This window comes from Ictalurus punctatus, chromosome 6, assembly GCF_001660625.3.
Source record: "Ictalurus punctatus breed USDA103 chromosome 6, Coco_2.0, whole genome shotgun sequence".
Taxonomy (NCBI): Eukaryota; Metazoa; Chordata; class Actinopteri; order Siluriformes; family Ictaluridae; genus Ictalurus; species Ictalurus punctatus.
Genome location: NC_030421.2, coordinates 75,786 through 84,782, shown reverse-complemented (window position 1 = coordinate 84,782; position 8,997 = coordinate 75,786).

Here is an 8,997-nt window from a genome sequence, read left to right as displayed (position 1 = left end):
ACACAGTGCTATAACATGATTTGAATTTATCCAGTTAAATGTGTTTTTATCATTATAGTTTGGGTTTAAATTATATGTTGAATGAAAATGAGCTTTATTGCCAAGCATGTTTACACACAAGGAATTTGTCTTGGGTGACAGGGGCTTCCTGTGAAGAGGGGAAAATAATGGAATATCACACAATATATGTAACAGTAGGGCTGGGTGATAAAATGGTATGGTATTTATCAACGTTAAATCTTTATCATTAACAGTAGAAAAAATGTTTGGTATAATGCTCGATAAAATGTAAACAGACATGAAGTTTTGTTGCATTAACAACCCTCAAGCATGCACGATCCCTGGATCATAAACTGCTTATCATATGCCTTGATAAAGGATTGTGCTATGAGTGACAAACAAAGAGCCAATAACAAGTTGCTTATCTCTGGGGTTCGGTTACGCCATCGCCATGTGACATCAGAACACAAACACGTGAAATGGAGTTCAGAGCCTGCCGAGGAGATTGTGAATAAAAAAGGACATGTCAGCTCATGCAGGATATTTTGCTTCTCCAACCTACATTGTCCCTGCTAGCTCACAAATTCAAACTATAAAACTGATTAAAAGATCTATCTTACACTTAAGATAAATAAAATAGCCAAACTCACGAAGACTGGATTCAGATGAAGGTTTATTAGCAGTCAGCAAGACAGAAAGTAACCCGTTCTGGTACCAGAAATACACGTTACATGGAGATGTAGCTTGCACCAAAGCAACAGTGGTTCACAGGCTCTTTATATACTCTTCAGACATGGCACCATCTACATCCAATCACAATCTTCCACACATATCTGTTACATAATTTCTCATTATCTTCTCTAGGCCCCAAGTTTTCCCTTTCAGTGCAGTCATAAATCTCCCATTATCTTTATCCTGGTTTACACTTTCTCATGCAGAGGGTGAATATTTGTATCATTACACTAAGGGGCCTATGTATGTTTTCCCCACCACTTGCTTCTTCATTATTTACGGGTGAGGCCTTTTTCCCATCATGGACGAGTGAATTGAACTGCCTTTACATTTTCCCACTGGGAGCCTGTAAAATGGGTAAGTGAACCTTTGTCATCTGTTTTCTGTCTTACATACTGGGCTCTCATGTTCATATTATGAACCTTGTTTATGCTCAGGCTTGCACTCTTAACAGTCCCCACATTGTGACGATTCCCCCTTGAAGCAGCGTGCTCTAAGCGCGAATGCGCGAGCACCTGCTTTTCCGTTGTTGACCGTAGTGACATCTGGACACGTGTGTTTTGTTTATGTTTCTGTCATGTCTCCTCCCTGTTCTGTCATTGGCTGGGATTTCACATGGGTCTGTATTGCTCTCAGCTGCTATCAGTTTAGACGCTGATCATGTCCGCATATATACCGCGCGCCTCCCAGCACACAACGCGGAAGAATAATGTCATAGAGTTAGTTTAGTTTAGTTCAGTTCGTATCATAGTCATAGCTCTGTTGTGGATAAAAAATGTCATAAAATAAACATAAGGGAGACCTAGCATCCAGCAAAAGGGAGAAGAAGAAAAAACGGGCACCTAGACACATAGAAGCGGGATTAGGCGGACATTGACAAATTGGAATTACACTTTAAAGATCTTTAAGAGCAGTAGTAGTCAAAAAAGCCAAAAAGAGGTATACGAGCTGAGCTGAGGAGTGCTAATACACACACACACACGCTCGTACAGTCAAGGGCAGGCAAGTAGACACAACATACACACACACTCTCTCTTTCTCATACACACACATGAGTAACTTTTATAATATCTTATAGTAATAGAGAAACTCTATAAAAAACAGAATAGTAGGATATGCAGGACAGTAGAACTGTAATGATATTAAGAAGTTGGAAGTACAGTAAACCGCTTTTCAAGTAGTATAAATATATATAAAATAAGAAATATAGTGCAAATATGAAAATAAATTATAAACGAGAAATACAGGAAAAATAGAAAAATATAACTTACTCATGATTCAGATGGTGAAGATTCTCGTCTCGCAAGGAAAGCCTTAATTTTTAGAGAACCATGAAGAGAGCCAGTTATAAGGGTAGCTGGGTCAAACTGCCCCCCCCCTCGAGATAACGATAAGACCAAGGTCCCTCCCGGTTGTTTAGCCGTCTTGTCTACGTCATTTTATTTCCCTAGGTAATTGAGAATCCTGGTTTCTGACCACCTAGGTAATTGAGAATCCTGGTTTCTGACCACCTAGGTAATTGAGAATCCTGGTTTCTGACCACCTAGGTAAATGAGAATCCTGGTTTCTGATTCTCTATGTAATTCAAAACACTGGGTTTTTATTTTCTGGGTTATTAGAAATGCCTGGGTTCTGATTCTATGTGTAAGTGAAATAGGCCTTTTCTGGAAACATATGGGTTATCTACTGTGTAAATACAGTATAAATACTGGAGCTTAAGCTCAGGGTATTGGGATCACTTTTGAGAATTCTCATCGGTGTGGATCTCGTGTGGTGGAATGGAACAATAAAGCTGGACCCTTGCTTCTTCTCACTCACGGCTGGTGTATTTTTTCTATCTCCAACTGGTCTCAGGTAGATGTGAGTATTGGCTTCTAAGTAGAATTTTAAATGTTTTTGGGTAATAGGCTAAATTTGAGCCAACAGCTCTGGGCCTCAATTTAGCTCATTTTTATTTGTGTAGCACTTTTAACAATGGACATTGTCTCAAAGCAGCTTTACAGAAATATATAAACACAGGACACAGATTTTAAGTGTGTGAATTTATCCCTATTGAGCAAGCCGGTGGCAACGGTGGCAAGGAGAAACTCCCTAAGATGAAATGAGGAAGAACCTTTGAGAGGAACCAGACTCAGAAGGGAACCCATCCTCATCTAGGTAACAACAGATAGTGTGAAAAAGTTCATTATGGCATTATATGAAGTCTGTTTAGCCTTAGAAGCAGCCGTAGTCCAAGCAATCTGGAATTGGAGTAGATGAGAGCTCCATCCAGAGGTAGGACATCTGAACTGGTCAGCCAGGTCCGGAGAGCATCAGGATCTCTAGTATCTCCATAAAATCGTGTGTGGCTTGACAGAAGGAGAGAGGGAGAGAAAAGATTATTAGGACTGTGCTAAGCATAACAGAAAGTCTAATCATGGTAGGCTTGAGTAAACAAATACATTGTAAGCCTAGACTTAAACACTGAGACTGTGTCTGAGTCCCAAACACTAATTGGAAGACTGTTCCATAACTGTGGGGCTCTATAAGAGAAAGCTCTTCCCCCTGCTGTAGCCTTCGCTATTCGAGGTACCATCAAATAGCCTGCATCTTTTGATCCAAGTAGGTGTGGCGGATCATAGAAAACCAAAAGGTCACTTAGATACTGTGGCACGAGACCGTTTAGTGCTTTATAGGTTAATAATAGTATTTTATAATCAGTGCAAGATTTCACTGGGAGCCAGTGCAGTGTTGATAAGATCAGGGTGATGTGGTCGTATCTTCTGATTCTAGTTAGGAATCTAGCAGCAGCATTCTGGACTAACTGGAGTTTGTTTATGCACCTACTGGAACATCCAGACAGTAAGGCAGTAAGGCATTACAGTAATAGTTCAGTAAAAGTTCTCTGACTTCTTCTGGGTTTGGCATTGTCAAGGCGTAAGCAGATATGACCGGAAGGAACTGCTTCTGTTGAAGGGGGATCCTCACTGGTGTGAGTCATTCAGATATTGGCAGTGGGTTGAGATTCAGCTTTGTATCTAGATGTGATTGAATGGCAAAGCCTACGCCAACGTGTCTTCTGAATACTGATGGTCGGCCGGACCAGAAGAAGCTGTATCCTGTTCCCAATTCCTCCAGAGTCTGATAGTTGGGTTTCACTCATTGCAACAAGGTCCATGTCATACCTTTGAAGTCATTTCGCTACCAGTGCAGTGTGGAGCTGTGGCCTGTCACATCCATCATGGTCAAGAAGCGTACAGATGTTCCAGACACACGAAACTCGGGGTTCCTCCTAGCCTACTTTTTGACCTCACCGGAGGATTGTGGTGAGGGACATGGTAATTGGTAATCTTGGTGGCAACCGATCCGGCATGGGTAGGGTCTTGGTTGTGAATCATATGGAAGAGCTTGCAAATGTATGGTGAGACCAGGCCTTTGCAAGTTACCTGATCCACTCTCTTGGCATACTCAATTTGAGTCCACCGGCATGGTAACGGCAAGACAGGTGGAAACTGGGAGTGCTGCAGAGAATGGCCATATGGGGAGTGCAGTTCACTTTTTCATACGCCCTTAAGTGGGTTCACATCACACTGGTTTCTGTTGGGGTGTTCTCTCCTAGCCTTTGTCAAGGACTACCCACAAGGCAGCGGAATCATCACCCTGATCTGGGAGGCTAACGAGTGCTACATCTTGCCCAAGAATGACCCGGAAATATTCAGATGGCAGGGGCATTCAGCTCCCTGAGGCTCGATAGCCCGCATACCGCAGGTTGGGTGCTACTTGTACGTTATCGGGTGGCTTGAGGACTACTGGTCATGTTAATATCTTAAGCACACTTTGGCAGCTAGCGCTGTAGATATGCTCTTCCTGTGAATCATCGGGAGTCCCAGGCTGCTGGCTGTGGATCTCTCCCAGGGTTGGGTCAAAATAGGGGTTCAGGCATAGTGGGTCACATGCTTGGTATATGCATGGTGTGAGTAGCTCACACATGTCTATCTCACAGGTGGTTATGCAATCTGTTTTTTCCTGTTTCTTTGGCTGTGAACATCAACCATTTCTGAACAAATTATCTGTACCCTGGTGGATCTCTTCAATCTGTAATGTTATTGTTTTCCACACTGCGCGCGGTGTTCTGTTCTTTCCCTTTCCCAGTTTAGTAACATTTGCAAATCCTTCCTTATGCCTTCTTACTGTTTTTCTTATCACTTGGGTACAGTTTGTTTGCGCTTTGGTTTTACTAACAATTTTACTGCCTCACTGTCTATTAATCCAATTGTTACTACAGTTGTAGCTACTGTTGCTACGGTTATAAATACTGTTTTCATTGCTGAGCTTTATCTTTTGGTTCTGTGGTCACTTGCTTTTTATATTCTCTCTCTGAACTGCTTCTATTCCTAGCCTCTCTTAACCTTATTCTTGCTCTGGTTCACCTCTTATATCTTCCTGTTCAGCAGTTTCCACTTCTCAATCTATGATGTCCCAACCTGCGAGTAGTCGTTGAAATTCCTCCGTGTTAATAGTAGAGTGTTCAGCTTACATTTGTGGCATAGTTTCAACTGTTATATGTTGAACTTCTGGTACCAGGGGAAGCTGCGCAATCTCGTGTCTTATTTCAGTCAATGTTGGCTCTATTCCTGGTCCCCACTGTTCCTCCAGGTTTTGGGGGCTCAGGGCTTGTTGTGTTTCTTCTTGACTCTGCCTCAGTCTGTCTTGCTCTGCGTCCTCATTTGAGGGCGCCTTGGGTATTTCACTTGGTGGTTCTGGCTCTGGTTCAGGAGTTTGTTCTGCTATCGCAATTGGTCCTTCTGCTGGTTCTCCTTCTACTGTTGGCTCCTCTGGTACTGCTGGCTCTTCTACAACTGCTTGCTCTTCTACTACTGCTGGCTCCTCTGGTGGTTCTTCAAATAATTTACTGATCAAAATGAAGCCACGAACAAGATAGATGAGAGGAGCAAAAATCTAGTATATTGTTCCAGAAACAGCATGAGATCTACTCAGTGAGATGTCCCAAATGTGATCTGAATCTAAGCACAGACTCAATGCCCTATTTATACCGTCACGTATCGAGGTTGAGGCAGAAGCAATCGCAGATATATTAACATTTATTAAACAATTTAACAACAAAACAAAGACATGAAGACAACTTGGCATAACTTGGCATTATTTCTGTAAAGCTGCTTTGAGACAATGTCTATTGTAAAAAGCGCTATACAAATAAAATTGAATTGAATTGAAATAACACCGTAGCATGAAACAAAACACCGTGACATAGGAGACAGTAGTCTAAGACAAAAGATAGAGAAACAGTGCAGACAATGACTATATATACACACACAAGAGTGCTCATTAACAGAACGTGAATCAGGTGCAGGTGGTCATGTGACACGTAGTGCAGTGCCGTGGCTGATGGGAACTGGAGTCCAGGGTTTCCTGATACATGACAGAACCCCCCACCCCAAGGGCGCTACTCCCGGAGTGCCCAAAATTACATGCCCTCCATCTGGTGGACCTGGCCCCCTGGGCAAAATGTCCCCAGCAAAACCAGGAGGGTGAGTGGCTTCGACAACGGAGCAGGGAGGCAGAGGGATGTCCTTGGTGCAGCATGAAAGTGGAGCGACGTCTGCGTGGCAGAACAGCGGGACAACTTCCTCCACAGGACAGGGGAGGGAAGCAATGTTCTCCGCAAGGCCATAGAGGGGAGCGAGGTCCTCCGCGAGGCCCAAGGGATTCCTCGGCCGAGCAGGAAGGGGGAGACATACTGCGTGCAGCAAGGAAGAGGAGCGACGTCCTCGGCCGAGCAGGGAGGCGGAGCGACGTCCTCGGCCGAGCAGGGAGGCGGAGCGACGTTGAGCACGAGGTTGTTGAACAGAGGGGAATTCTTGAGTCCGGCAGGAGATGGAGCAACGTCCTCAGACGAGCGGGCAGGCTGATAATAGGGGAGGGAGAGAGATGGTATTAGCCCCGACCACAGACTCTCCCTCCTGTTGGTGTGGCATCCTGATGCCCCAGTTGTCCATCCGGGCGATCTGCTGATTCTGATTGTAGGTCTTTTGTTCTGTCACGTACTGAGATTGAGGCAGAAGCAATCGCAGATATTAACGTTTATTAAACAATTAAACAAAACAAAGACACGAAGACAACTTGGCATAACACCGTAGCATGAAACAAAACACTGACATAGAAGTCAGTAGTCTAAGACAACGAAAGACAGAGAAACAATGCATACAATGACTATACACACACACACAAGAGTGCTCATTAACAGAACGTGAATCAGGTGCAGGTGGTCATGTGACATGTAGTGCAGTTTGGCTTTTAATACAATCATTCCGGACATTCTCATCACCAAATTGGTCACTCTTGCGCCCCCCCCCCTCACATGTGCCTGGATAAAGGACTCTCTCACCAACCGGTCCCAGACAGTGAGACTCGGACCCCACCTCTCCTCCACTCGCACGTTGAGCACAGGTTCTCCACAGGGCTGTGTGCTGAGCCCCCTCCGGTACTGTCTCTACACATACAACGGTAGTCCAATCCACAATAATTATCTTATCGTCAAGTTTGCTGACGACACCACAGTGGTCAGACTCATCTCAAAAGGAGATGAGGTAGCCTACAGAGAGGAAGTCCTGAACTTGGCAGCCTGGTGTTCAAAGAACAATCTGGCTCTAAACACCAAGAAAACCAAGGAGCTCATTGTAGACTTCAGGAAGCACAACACTGAGCTAGCCCCCCTTTTCATCAATGGTGAGTGTGTGGAGAGGGTCCACACCTTCCGGTTTCTTGGCGTCCTTATCTCTGCAGACATCTCCTGGACGGACATCACAGCGGTTATTAAGAAGGCTCAAACGCGGCTACACTTCCTGAGGGTTCTCAGGAAGTACAATCTGGACCCAATCTGCTGCTGACCTTCTACCGCTCGTCCGTCGAGAGCCTGCTGACATACTGTATCACGGTATGGTACAGTAGCTGCACCGCGGCAGACAAGGAGAGGCTTCAGAGAGTAATAAGAGCAGCACAGAAGATCATTGGCTGCCCTTTGCCCTCCCTGATGGATATTTACACTTCCCGTTGCCTCAGCAGAGGAAAATCCATCATTAAGGACAGCCCTCACCCTGGCTCTGATCTGTTCAATATGTTGCCCTCAGGGAGACGTTAAAGGTGCATCAAAACAAGGACTAATAGATTTAAGAATAGAATGGTAATAGCTTTTGGGAAAAAAACTAAACACATACATGTACTGATTTCACAGTATATGTATATAGTGTCTCAAAACTGTGCATCTCATAGTACCTCCCCCCTCCGCCCCAATATCTTGTTTATCTATATATTTGTTTATCTTGTTTATTTATTTGTTATTTATCTGATTTATCTTGTTTATTCTTCTTGTTTATTTTATGTACATGTTGGCACGAAACAAAAAGGAGTGGCTCTTAATTTCATTGTACATGTGTATAGTGACCATAAAAAAGGGCATTCAAAGGCATTCATGGGAACTGAAGTCCAGGGTTTCCTTATACATGACATACAGTCTTATCTTTAGGTTATGCCCCATTATCTCATTGTTTTGAAATCCCAATATGCTTTATTAATGTCTTTTTCTGATTTCCCTTAAAACCTACTTCTCTGATTTTAAAATACCATTAGAACGAACTTTTCTTGCTCTGAAATCCCCTTAATACCCATTTTCAGCCATTGGATATCCCCTTATCTTCATGTTTTTCTTTTGGGTATTTTAAACATTTTCCAAGGTCCTTACTGCCATTCCCACTTCCGGTAATCAAGCTGTTTGCATCTCATCATCCATTGTCCTGAACAATTTGGATATTTTCATGATTTCGTCATTATGGTTGAGATATTTTTTTTATTGCTTAATGTTAGAATTACAGAAGAAATATGTGTAAGTTTGTTATGTTTTGGTGCTTCTTAGAGATTTTGTGAGTATATATAAATAAATAAAAAAAGTGTGTGTTTCTCAAAACATTGTATGAGTGTGTGTTTTTCAACTTTATGCTTTTTCCTGGTCATGTATTGATACCTGTTTCCTACATTCTTTGCATGTGCTTGTACATGTATTTATGTGGATATATTTTAAGTGCTACCACTACTGTTTTATCTAATTTTTGTCCTTTCTCTCTGATCTCTGTCCAGCTGAACAATGCCCACATTTACATTTAGCAGACACTTTTTTCCAAAGCGACTTACAAATGAGAAAATACAAGCAAAGCGATATATCAAGCAGAGAACAATACAAGTACTGCGAGTTCTGAGAAGTAGAACTGAGTT